Raw genomic sequence first — 12,712 nt, forward strand, 5'->3', positions numbered from 1 at the left:
TTAGGTGCGGGGGAGGACGAGGGGGTGGGATAAAAATATCATCGAAATTAGTGTCGAATCCATACTTTTCGGGCTCGCTGAATGAATAGCAACACTCCGAATTTTTTTATCCATGTTTGGCCCTCTTCGTGCTGGGGGCGATGGGGGAGTGATATATAGAAATAAGAGAAAATAGTGTCGAATACATAGCTTTCGGGGTCGCTGAGATGAGTAGTGACACTCCGGATTTTTAGTATCAGGAGACAAACCACGTGGGGGTAATACACCCCAGGAACCCTAAGGGGCGAGAGGGGTGGGGCGAGAGGTCTTAGGTATACAAATAATCGAAAGTAGTGTCGAATCCATAGTTTTCGGGGTCGCTGAGATGAATAGTAACACTCCCGATTTTTTCAAACTCGAAGTTAGCCCCCGTTAGGGTCGGGGAGGGGGGAGTGAGATAATATAACAATCGAATATACTGCCGAATCCATAGTTTTCCGGGTCGCTGAGATGAATAGTAACATTCCGGATTTTTAAAGTCCAATTTCAGCCCCCTTTGGCATAGGGGGTGAGAAAGGGTGAAGAAATTAATTGTCAAAAATGACCGAGATAATGAATGCCTGTATGTTCCAGTATGACTTTCAAGTATGACTTACTACCTGGAAAACGTACTGTGGGAGTAAGACGCCCCTAGAACCACTAGGGAAGCAGGTGAAATATAATTCATTTAATAAATGGAAGTCAGTTTGCCGCGATCTATATATACTGTACTATATATATAAATTAAGGCAGAAAATAAAACAGGCGTGAATTAATGAGACCATTCCAGGCATCTTAGACACTTAAAACTTGGTAGCAGACAAGCTGATGACATCAGGATCCCTAGAAAAGTCTAAAATTCTCAAAATTATCTGAGGGTGACACGCTGGGAGTTTCAAATCTGTATGAGAACACGGTCGGTAATATTTATCCAGAACGATAACCTATAGGTTTCATGGGCTTAAAAGTTTCCTGAAAGTCCTTATTGTTAACCCCCTCCCAATATCAAGATGGCAGCACAATCTCCCAGACGAGTTCGAAAATTGAAATTTGGCAAAATTACAGCTTTTAGCCTGTAACCGACGGAAATTTTACGAGATGTTTAATTATTTTACCCCCCGAAAAATATCGAAATATGAAGGCAATTTTAATGACGGTGCAGACCTTCTTTCCGGGGTATTTGGTGGATAAACGGTAAGTCGTATCACAAAACGGAAGGCACAATCTCCGCTCAAATTGGAGTGATATACCACATTTGTCCTGTGAATTTTTGTAGTATCTCTATCCCTTATACGTTATATTTGGCTCTATTTCTGGATTTACCTAAATTTTGCACTTTGTACACGTATAATTGATGGTTTGATTCACTTATAGGAAAGATGGGATAATCAAATTCTACATGAATATTGGCCCACACAGTAGCCATATGTGAGCAAAATTCTATGTTTGAACCTGTCGCATAAGTGTCAGAAAAGTAATTCACTGTGTGAAAATCTTACACAAATTTCACCCTATTCAACGTTTCTAAAACAATCTTACCTTTAAATAAATGAGATACGAGGAAATATCATAGGACCAGCCATTTAGATCGCTAAATGAGGCCAGAGGCGTATTTTCGTACAAACCGTTTTTCGATATGATGCACCGTTTAGCAGCAGTTTTCTGTAAATGAAGGTGAACATTTATTAATTTATTATTATTATCATTATTATTATTATTATTATTATTATTATTATTATTATTATTATTATTATTATTATTATTATTATTAATTTAAGTCGATTTATAGCAGTCTAGAAGGAGTGTGTCTGCCATTGTAATTAATACTTTTCAAATCAACAGTACAAGGAGGGCGTCTGCTGTTGTAATCAGTACTGCCCACATCGACTTTAACTGGCAGTAGGAATGGGGTCCTCCTCCAACGCCTGTGTGCCATTGTAATGAATAATTCCCTTCTCGATTTGACTAGCAGAAGGCAAGGGAGTGTGCATTTTTTCAAAACTCTTTCACCTGATTCTCTTTATCATTAGGTATAGGTGGACCCTTACAAGGGTGCCCCCGATTAAAAATAAATTTACCCATCAAAATGTGACTGACGTTACGCATAGTGAATTGTGGTAGACAAGTAGACTTTTCGTTAACATCACAACTCCGCAACTCGCACTTTTCTTTCTGGAGCTTTTGCGGTCTAAACTCTTTACCATTAACAACCAAATTGTTTCACATTATTTCCTGCCGGTTACCACAGAGGTTTCGCCGCCACTTCTTCTCAAAACGGACTTTTAACAAAATATAGTTCCGCCAAATTACTTCGTATCCCTGCACATTCTACACGCGTGGGTGGCGTAATTTATGTAGCGTGAGAATGAGAATCATCCCCCTTGTTCTCCACGTGCCGTATCTAGTCAGAAATAAAATGCAACTAGCGCTCCTTATGACCTGAAATTCATATGGGGCCTCATGTAATGAATTTGGGACTCTGGTTCCTTATGACTCAAAGGTCATCGGTTCAATAGTTATTGTGAATTTCCTTTCCATGCGAATGCACCTCCCCGGTGTGCAAACCCAACAAACTGCAAAGTATGTTTCTGAAGCATCCGGTACGTAGGAGATAACATTTAATATTCATAATAGAAAACAACGATTAAGTCTTTTGCTTCATGCTCAATATTTTGTATTTATTTTCATTGCAACTACAGACAACATACTGAAAGGGAAAACTGTACACTATCAGTGTATACTCTTCTAGTCTGCAAAGGTGGCATTTTATAACCAAGGATAGTCATGTTCCTACGCTTTTTCTAATTTACCAGGGACGGCAACTGATGTGAATTTGACCCAGTTTTGCCTCTGAAAGACCTTCTTGACACCAGTCCTCTGCGAAATGGAGTGAAGTATTCACTATTGCATATTTCTGTAGTGCTAGTACTACCACTTGAAATAGTGCTGCAGGACGAACGACCGTTCTATAAATATTTGATTTGAAGTACAACGAAATCATCCGGTCGAAAAGGACTCCCATAAATTAGCGCCACTTCATCCAGGCTGCGTTTACTCTATTCCTTGTATCTGGCAGTGGATCACAATCTGAAACAATGACTAATCGCAAATATTTAAATTGTTTTAGAAAAACGAACCTCACCGATGTTAATGGACCCATTTCGTTGTTTTCCACACTTCAATTATTCTGTTTTCCTGGGGATCCATTGTTGCTCACGTCCGTAGGTTTAACCTTTAAGTACCCTACACGTGATCCCCGGGTGGTGCTAAGAGAGCAAGAGCGAACAGGCGACCAGACATATTTCTCTCCTGGTCAAGATACAACATTAATGAACATGGCTTCACTATCCAAAGGTCCTTTCCAGGACCAAACTACTACTACTACTACTACTACTACTAGGAGACTGGGACCTACTGTCCGTATTTCCCAACATAATATAGAAGGCATTAGCCGATCCAAGAGTGAAGCGCTGTCTAAACTGCTACTTTCTTATGTTGACTTAGTAGTTACCCAAGAAACCCATGCTGCAGATGATCAGCAGTTGAGAACAAGAGGAAAGATTCCAGGATATGATCTTCTGGGAGCTATCTACCATCAAGCGTATGGTAATGCCACCTACGTACGCTCCACCGGAGATAATGCCTACCTTGCCTCTTCCAGTACAAGCGAGGATATTCACACTGTTGTTACTCGAATAGGTGACACTGTAGTCTCAAATATCTATAAACCACCCAATGTCAAGTGGCTTAGTCAAGTTTTGGATGTGCATCCACACCCAGCTGTCTATGTAGGAGACTTCAACAGCCATCATCAGGAGTTTAATTATAGAACCAACGACGACAATGGAGAGGCACTAATGGGTTGGGTTGAAATTAATGACCTTTTCCATGTTTTTTACGCCAATGATCGAGGTACTTTTAGATCTGCAGCATGGATATTAGAGTATTGCCCTGACCTATGCTTTGTGTCTAGAAACAAAGGCGATAAATCCTTACCAAACATCCGGAAAGTGCTCACAGACTTTCCTCATAGCCAGCACCGACCAGTCCTCTATGAGCTAGGAATCCAGATTCCTATAGCTTCAACTACCCCACGAACACGCTGGAACTTCAGTAAAGCTAACTGGTCTGCCTTTACAGAGGACCTTGACAATGTTTTGCGAAAGATACCACCAACACGCCCAGGATATGAGAGATTCGTGGGAGCTGTGATTTCTACAGCAGAAAAGCACATTCCTAGGGGCTTTCGTAGAGAGTATATCCCTGGATGGAGTGAGGAAACAGATAATCTTTATCAGCAATACATTGATATTGGTGATCAGGAAATTTCAGATCAACTTTTACATGGCTTAGATTCTGGAAGAAGACAAAAGTGGATTTCAAAAGTTGAATCTCTTGACTTTACAAAATCTAGTCGTGAAGCTTGGTCCCTTCTCAGGAAGCTGTGGGATGGAAAACCCATTACACGAATGAATTCAGAAATTCACCCAAACAAAATTGCATCTCATATAGTCACGACATCCAAAAGTAGCAGGGATATTCACGAAACGAATAAAGAAGAATCTGAAAATCCTAAAGGACAGTGTCCCATATATATCGGAGTACTCCAGACCTTTTACTGAGAATGAGATAACTATTGCAATTGCTGATATCAAGCCAGGCAAAGCACCAGGTGTGGATGGTATTCATCCAGAATTTATCACTCATTGTGGGGATAGAGCTAGAGTATGGCTGTCAATCTTCTTTACGAACATCCTACAGAGTGGACAATTGCCAAAGCTGTTCAAACAAACAAAGATCATAGTCATCTTGAAGAAAGGCAAAGCCAGCGATAAACCAGAGAACTATCGACTTACTGCTCTGCTTAGTGTGACATATAAATTACTAGAAAGGCTCCTTCTCAATAGAATTGGCCCAGAGATCCTCGAGAAAGTCCCAGTGGAACAGGCAGAATTCAGACCGAACAGAAGCACTACAGACCAAATAATGTATCGTACAACTTACATAGAAGCAGGCTATCAGAGAAAGATTAAGACATCAGTGGCTTTTATTGATCTGACAGCAGCCTATGATACAGTCTGGAAGGACGGCCTACTCTGAAAGTTTCTGAAAGTGATACCATGTAGGACGACTGCCCGGCTCTTGAATAATATGCTAAGCCAAAGACTTTTCCAAGTGCATATGGGGAATACTGTAATCACCAAAAGATCACTAAATAATGGACTTCCACAGGGTTCTGTTCTTGCTCCAATTTTATTTAGCCTATACATCTCAGACATGCCTGCCACATTTTCAAGAAAATTTGTATATGCTGATGATTGGGCTATTGCTACCAGAGATACAACATTCGAGAAATCCTAGATGACCTTAAAGGACGACATAAAAGTGTTGGTACAGTACTTTAAATTGTGGAGACTTACACTTAATGTCAATAAAATAGAAGTATGCTGCTTCCATCTGAACAGCAAGATGGCTAACAAACAATTGCAGGTGTACATTGGAAATCAGTTATTGAGACATAATAGATTTCCTAAATACCTAGGAGTTACCTTAGATAGAACACTCTCCTTTAGATAACACCTTCGTAACGTCCAATCCAAAGTAAGAACTCGCAACAACGTAATCCAAAAAATATGTGGTACAACTTGGGGTTCAACAGCAACTTTACTCCGATGCACCGCTTTGGGACTTGTGTTCTCGGCTGCTGAGTACTGTGCTCCTGTTTGGCTGAATAGCCCTCACACCAACCTCATAGATACGCAGCTCAACACCACGATGCGTCTCGTCACTGGCACAATAAGGTCTACACCCACATATTGCCTACCTATTCTCAGCCATATCTCCCCACCAAATCTTCGACGTAAAAACGCTCTCCTCAGGGAATTTATGAAATTTATAAATAATCCCCAATTACCAATACATGACGACATCGCCGGTGTTCATCTGAATCGCCTAAGGTCCCGAAATCCACCAATAAGAACTGCAATAGAACTGAAGAATACCAACTTCAACATTACTAAGGAATGGCAGGAAAGACAAGATACTAGGCCTGAGTCATCTTTGCCAAACATAGGACCGTCACTGCCACCTGGATTTGAGCTTCATCGGAAAACCTGGTCTACTCTTAACAGGATACGATCGGGCCATGGTAACTGCGCAGATTTCCACTACAAGTGGAAAAGAATTCCTACGCCTAACTGCGACTGTGGTGCCTCCAAGCAGACCATCCTGCACATTATCAGCGAATGTCCAACAAGAAAGTCCAGTGTCGATATCAGTGACTTTGCTCATGGGCTTCCAGAGACAGTTAGCTATATAAATAACCTAGATATAAATATATAGTTTGTTCTTCAGAATCATTGTGAGTTGTATCTGTAAAGGTAAGGGAAGGGTTATTCTGCCCGAAGGCAGGTCCGAACCTCAGCAGAGGTGTTCCTGAGCCGGAGTTTACGTGCGGTAGGGTGACCAGTTCCTTTCCGCTCCTCCATTCCCTTATCCCCCACTAACAGCGCGTGGCAACCCATCCAACTCCTGACCACGCCCAATGTTGCTTAACTTCGGAGATCTCACGGGATCCGGTGTTTCGACACGGCTACTGCCGTTGGCGTATCTGTAAAGCCATACGCTAAATAAATTAATTAATTAACTCTGTTTTCCTAAGGTTAAGTTGTAGAATTAAACAGTGGTGTACTCTATGCTATTAACTGGCATAAATAAATGTGTGTAGATGAGAATAAGAGTTTTAGGATGAATACAAACACCCAGGCCCCGAAGTCAACGTATTAATCATACACAGTTCAAATCCTCGGTCAGTCTGGGTATCGAATCCTGAGTCCACCGAACTGAAGACTAATTCGCTGACCATTTCAATTTCAATAATATTCAACAAAATTGATTTATATCTCATATTTACACATGAAAACTCATGAGGATTTGTACTGGTTCTGCTCATGAAAAGCCATATGCTATGAGCATTAACAAGTTCAATAAAAATCCAATAAGTATGTAATGTTCCGCATCGTGGAACTCAAGAAAGGATAAAGGAAGGGTTCCCGACAAATTCCTACCGCTCGCAGTACTTTTTTCAGATGTCCTTCTTCTTGATTTGAATCAATTACACTGTTTAATGACCATTATAAAAACATCCATCAAAAGTGGAGACGGAAGTGTGGTCATTACGCTTACCTCGTCTAGTTTGCCTGTGAACAAGGATTGTGTTTAAGATATCAAAGAGACATTTAACCTTGTCGAGCTCGGGGCCAAGGTCTGTCTGTCTCCATGGGAGAATCTTCAGTGTCCCGTTGTTCATGCATCTTGCGGCACCGAATCCTTACACACGCTCGCTATTCAGAATTTCTAATTTTGTTGATTACATGTCTGCGTGATGTAAGAGTTTTGGGTGAAACGTCATACAAATTGGGGTCGAGGATCTACGGCAAATACCAATGTGACTTTTTTCATGTAACCCAGAAAGTTGTTATGGCTCAAAACGTATTACACGAACTGGAATGATTTATATATTATGTTAAAACAGAAGTATGATTGCACAAGACTCGACCACGGTAGCTGATGTAATGAGCATGACGTCATCACAAGATGGGCGCCCAATTAGGTAAATTTTGGTGGTTGGAAGTCAGATACCGCGCAGTATAGTTTGGCGTGTAGATGTCACGCTGAGACGATGAGGCATAATTTAAGGGGTGACCAACACCTTTAACGACTAAAACGCACAATTAATGACATATTTTCTTTCCCATCACCAGAAAGGGTGACTGAAATTAAATTTGATGAGAAAAATATACAATTCTTTCTCAATATTATGATAAATGTAAATATCGCACGGTAATGTACACACAGCCATTTTTCTTGCAACATTTTAAATATCAATATTTTTAAGGATACTTTTCAAAATCTGCTTATCGTTACTGTACCTAGAGGCCTTAGCATATTTGAAGTAATAATTTTTATCGAGTTGTTTGTAAGCCAAAAAATGTTCAAATTTTCAGTTTTAAAAATGTTTTAAATTAAACTTTAAAAGACAGATTTTCAGCTGTGGATCCGTGGTAGAGTGGCGGCCTCCGGATCCCAAGATAGCGGGTTCAAACCCGGCAGAGGCAGTCGGATTTTTGAAGGGCGGAAGAAAGTCCATTCGACACTCCATGTCGTACGATGTCGGCATGTAAGAGATCTCTGCTGATACATTTGGTATTTACCCGACAAAATCCATTAAATATCAGCCATAGTCGCCCAAGAGAGATCCGGTTTACTCTGTCTGCCATCTAGTGGGCCTTGAGTAAAACGGAACATCGAAATTGACGAGCAGACAGCCAGATGGCGTCAGATTGAAATGTCCGCACACGGTAGCTGAGGCCATACGATTATTATTAGCTGTACTATGGGTTATTCTTATCTACCCACCGCAGAAGAGTACAAATCTTTAAGCAAGCATCTTGAAAACTCCGGGTATCATCAGGGATACAGTTTTAAAAAAAACATGTCTTTCAGAAAGCGGAGCGACAAACTCACTCAAGTGTTGGAAAGCTTCTTGAATTTAAAATTCTAAAGTGAGTGACGACCCTGCATTCCTTAGGTCATAACATGGGAAGTATTATAGATATCAACGAATTTTTAAAACTGACTCAAAAAGGACTTTGTGTAGTACATCAAAAAAGTGAAAAGTGACCTTTCGGACCCTCAAAGGTGTTGGTCTAGCCTAAATTTCACCCGACGAGATCTACCAGAAATAATTCAAATGTGACCGTAAATGAAAAAAAATGAAAGTCTTGTAACTGAAAACTGATGAATTTTGGCATACTTTAAAAAAATGTCCAAATATAAGGCAAATAGTGGGTAAACGCCTGTAGAAAATATGAGCACGAGTAAACCAACTCAATAAAATAAATAAAACCAGAAAGTACATCTGCAGAACGACGCGTCTACAGGAGCCTCGTGGACTTGAACCTGCAATCGTAGCTTCTTATAAAAACAAACAACGTCTCACACCATTCAACATTGTTCAAGAAAATGTTGACAGTTGCTTAAAACTGTGCGAATGAACATAGAGTGGTCGTAAACAATGTGAGCCGTGTATATGAACGTTAGAAGGTCGGTCATACAGAAAAAATAATTTGAAAAGAGTAATTCGATATCACGTGCCATTGGCATTTTATCAGCTACTCAAGTTAGCCAATGAGTCGCTTCAAGAGTGAATTCAAAAGGGCTTTGCCAGGTGGTGTTGTTAAATGTGGCTTAATACCTGCTTGAGAGTTATGCCGACAAATCAGCACCAAACATAAACACACCGTGGGTCACTTGCTATGGCGCGATCCTCTCAGCTTCGAGGTCCGCGTTCACATCTCTCGCCTGGTGAAGTTTTTCTTCCATAAGTTCTATCAACCGAGCTCGATAGGTGCAGTCGCTTAAGTGTGGCCAGTATCCAGTATTCGGGAGATAGTGGGTTCGAACCCCACTGTCGACAGCCCTGAAGATGGTTTTCCGTGGTTTACCATTTTCACACCAGGCAAATGCTGGGGCTGTACCGTAATGAAGGCCAAGGTCACTTCATTCCGACTCCTAGCCTTTTCCTGCCCCATCGTCGCCATAAGACCTATCTGTGTCGGTGCGAGAGCCGGCCCCGTGGTGTAGGGGTAGCGTGCTTGCCTCTTATCCGGAGGCCCCGGATTCGATTCCCAGCCAGGTCAGGGATTTTTACCTGGACCTGATGGCTGGTTCGATTTCCACTCAGCCTACGTGATTAGAATTGAGGAGCTATCTGACGGTGAGACAGCGGCCCCGGTCTCGAAAGCCAAGAATAACGGCCGAGAGGATTCGTCGTGCTCACCACACGACACCTCGCAATCTGCAGGCCTTCGGTCGCTTGGTAGGCCAAGGCCCTTCAAGGGCTGTAATGCCATGTGGTTTGGTTTTGGTGTCGGTGCGACGTAAAAAAATAAAAAATAAAAAAATAAAAAAATAAAAGTGCTATCGAGTCGGCCTTAAGCCTCGTGCAGATTTAGACCTGCTCGCAAAGCCCATTTCAATTCGCCCGCTAACTTCATCAGCTGATCAAGCGAAAACAGTGCGCAATATCGTATAATTTTTAAGAATTATTTATCAGTACGACCAATCTCCTAACTCTCATATACACGGTTCACGTGTTTTTCCGACTACTTTGTATATGAAATGGCGTTAAAATGTCAACGTGTTGTTTTTAAATGAAAATATACGACAGACGCCTCACGTAAACAGCTCCAGCGTCTGGGCCTAGTAGAGCCTTCGACGTCTTTTTCTGAAGAAGATGTAATCGTAAATTATCGCCATCGGCGATTGGTCATGCGGGATGACGAGATCACTGGAAATTCTATGAAAATGAGATATTCAGATTTGAATCTTCCCTTTTCCTTATGTGCATCCTACCGCTGGTAACCCTGAAAATGTACTTTTACTTTCGTTTCCAATTTTTACACCAGGCAAATGCAAAGGTTGAACCTTAATTATGGCCATGGCCACTACATACGTAATTCTTGCATTACCTGACCCTTCTACGTCATAGAGCGACGTTAAACAAGTACTATAAATGTTCTCCCTCTTCCCTTCAATCAACCAATCAATCAATCACTATTGATCTGCGTTTAGGGCAGTCGCCCAGGTGGCAGATACCCTATATGTTATTCCCTAGACTTTTCTTAAATTAGTTTCAAAGAATTTGGAAATATATTGAATATCTCCCTTGGTAAGTTATTACAATCCTTAACTCCTCTGCCTATAAACGAATATTTGCCCTAATTTGTTTTCTCAAATTCCTACTTAAAAAAAACACTAAAATTTATTCGTCTACTAATGTGATTCCACGCTATATCTCCACTGACAGCTCGGAGCATACCACTTAATCGAGCAGCTCGTCTCCTTTCTCCCAAGTTTTCTCAGTCCGAACTTTGAAACATTTTTGTAACGCTACTCTTTTGTCGGAAATCACCCAGAACAAATCGAGCTGCTTTTCTTTGGATTGTTTCCAGTTCTTGAATCAAATGATCCTAGTGAGGGTCCCATACTCTGGAACCATACTCCAGTTGGGGTCTTACCAGGAACTTACATACCCTCTCCTTTACATCTTTATTACAACCCCTAAATACCCTCATAACCATGTGCAGAGATATGTACCCTTTATTTATAATCGCATTTAAGTGATTACCCCAATGAAGATCTTTCCTTACATTAACACCTAGTACTTACAATGATCCCCAAAGGGAACTTTCACGCCATCAACGCAGTAATTAAAACTGAGAGGACTTTTCCTATTTGTGAAACTCACAACCTGACTTTTATCCCCGTTTATCATCATACCATTGGCCACCGTCCATCTCACAACACTATCGAGGTTATTTTGGAGTTGCTCACAATCTTGTAACTTATTTATTACTCTATACAGAATAACATCATCAGCAAAAAGCCTCACCTCTGATTACAGTTCTTTACTCATGTCATTTATACAGCGTGAAGCGAAATTCGCGCACTCGGGCGTCACAGCGCGACTCCTCACATGCCAGCAATAAGAAAATGTATCTCAAAAAAGTTCGTCCTGCGAATATATCATCATCATCATCATCATCTGTTTACCCTCCAGGGTCGGCTTTTCCCTCGGACACAGCGAGGGATCCCACCTCTACCGCCTCAAGGGCAGTGTCCTGGAGCTTCAGACTCTTGGTCGGGGATACAACTGGGGAGAATGACCAGTACCTCGCCCAGGCGGCCTCACCTGCTATGCTGAACAGGGGCCTTGTGGAGGGATGGGAAGATTGGAAGGGATAGGCAAGGAAGAGGGAAGGAAGCGGGAAGGAAGCGGCCGTGGCCTTATGTTAGGTACCATGCCAGCATTCGCCTGGAGGAGAAGTGGGAAACCACGGAAAACTACTTCCAGGATGGCTGAGGTGGGAATCGAACCCACCTCTACTCAATTGACCTCCCGAGGCTGAGTGGATCCCGTTCCAGCCCGCATACCACTTTTCAAATTTCGTGGCAGAGCCGGGAATCAATCCCGGGCCTCCGGGGGGTGGCAGCTAATCACGCTAACCACTACACCACAGAGGCGGACCCGTCAAAATCTTTTGGAGATGCCGGGGATCGAACCCGGGGCCTTCCACATGCAAAGCGAACGCTCTACCTCTGAGCTACATCCCCTCATACTCCTGCGAGTATATCAGGGAGAAAAAGGACGTTGAAGAGTGGCAATCTGGCAACACTGTAACCACATGTAGGGTAACTACCTCTGTCAGCACGTGGTAGTCGTGCTGTACAGTTGGTGCAGTGGGTAGAGTATTGGGTTAGCATGCAGGAGGTCGAGGTGTGGATCCTGGCTTGAGGCGTATGTTTTTTTTATTTCGTAAGTGTAGTCCAGGTGGTATGGTACCTGGTATCTTAATCGTCAACAGCGATTACAGCGGGTCCTGTAGAAACCATCTGTACTTACATACTACGATCCTAGAAATGCACGAACATTCGTTTTCATTGGTCAGCTTTGAAAGACGCCCTTTCCACGTCGTGGGCGTGAATTTATTCGCACCACTTCATCTACTAGATGCGTTACAAAATGTTCAGCGTTACTAAATTTTGTAAATGTAGGATACACGTGACCTAAGAAACGGTGTCTTACTGTATTAAAGTATGTAATGTCCGATGGTGATTAGCACCTAAAAAG

The 12,712-nt window shown here is 41.9% G+C and overlaps 1 non-coding gene across 1 annotated transcript; it reads right to left on the bottom strand.

Annotated features, from left to right (window-relative positions):
• Nucleotides 1-12,123: 12,123 nt before the first annotated feature.
• TRNAA-UGC (transfer RNA alanine (anticodon UGC)) lies at nucleotides 12,124-12,195 on the bottom strand. Its single transcript has one exon. It is a non-coding gene; the product is annotated as a tRNA-Ala (tRNA).
• Nucleotides 12,196-12,712: the final 517 nt, after the last annotated feature.

The sequence above is a fragment of the Anabrus simplex genome, chromosome 1 (assembly GCF_040414725.1).
Source record: "Anabrus simplex isolate iqAnaSimp1 chromosome 1, ASM4041472v1, whole genome shotgun sequence".
Taxonomy (NCBI): domain Eukaryota; kingdom Metazoa; phylum Arthropoda; class Insecta; order Orthoptera; family Tettigoniidae; genus Anabrus; species Anabrus simplex.